Genomic DNA, 974 nt, shown 5'->3' with positions numbered 1-974 from the left:
ATGAATGCCCTAGCATTTACTAGACATGAGTTAGTCTTGTATATATAAGACGTTCACGTGACAGGGGAACAGTGTAATGAGTAATTGAACTGCAGTCAGACAGAATATTGTTGAGCACGTGAGACATTCGTTTGAATTATAGCATTTGTTATAGCGCGATTGTTGAAATTAAGTGTATCGCAAAGTTATATTCAGAAAGAATAAACCAGTTTTATTTAAGAAAGGACTTGTGTCGCTAAAGTTTTGTCGGAACGAATTTACGGAAAATTAACTAACGAACGGAGACATAACAATATTTTATTTAAACATTAGATATCAAACTTTAAACTTTTTTTCCTAAAAAATAACATCTAAAATCTTAAAAATAGAATACTTGACTTGTAACTGAAAAACAGTTGGACAGATGTATTGATACTGTTTTCCAACAAAATACAGAAACTGAAAATAGCTTTGATATATGGAAACATCTGTTAACTGAGTTCTTGCACAGATCTTAAAATATAACGTTCATAAATGGAAACATCGGCTCATGTAGATACGTATATCTTGAAAGTTGAGTTTTTCAAAACTTGAAAATAGCGTTGCACTCAGCTCTCAAATTTACTTTCGAAAAGGAACAACATAACTCTTTACCGTTCCTAGACATTTTAGTTGAAAAAGACCTTCGTTTTCTCACCAGTATATACAGAAAACCCACTTTCACAAGACAATACATGCGATGGGATTCTTTCAGTCCCAAAAGTCGCAAAACGATTTTATTGCTACTTTAGTCCATCAGGCTCTAGTTATCTGTTCATAATCTATACTGGATTTCGAATTGAAGAGAATTAAAACTATTGTACCAGAAAATGGGTATCCAGAAAACGTCATCAATCAAATGACTTCAAAGAAAATTGCAAGCTTCTCAACTGATCCAAAATTTGGTCCTAACAAGTGCCCTGTTTACCTAAAACTACCATGGATTGGTAACATTT

At 32.9% G+C, this 974-nt stretch overlaps 1 protein-coding gene across 2 annotated transcripts in view; it reads right to left on the bottom strand.

Annotated features, from left to right (window-relative positions):
* The window catches only part of LOC106477994 (rho-associated protein kinase 1-like), a 51,959-nt gene that overhangs the window by 25,359 nt on the left and 25,626 nt on the right, over positions 1-974 (bottom strand). The window lies entirely within an intron of this gene.

This window comes from Limulus polyphemus, unplaced genomic scaffold (assembly GCF_000517525.1).
Source record: "Limulus polyphemus unplaced genomic scaffold, Limulus_polyphemus-2.1.2 Scaffold171, whole genome shotgun sequence".
NCBI lineage: Eukaryota > Metazoa > Arthropoda > Merostomata > Xiphosura > Limulidae > Limulus > Limulus polyphemus.
This window is presented reverse-complemented; position numbering and strand designations above follow the sequence as displayed.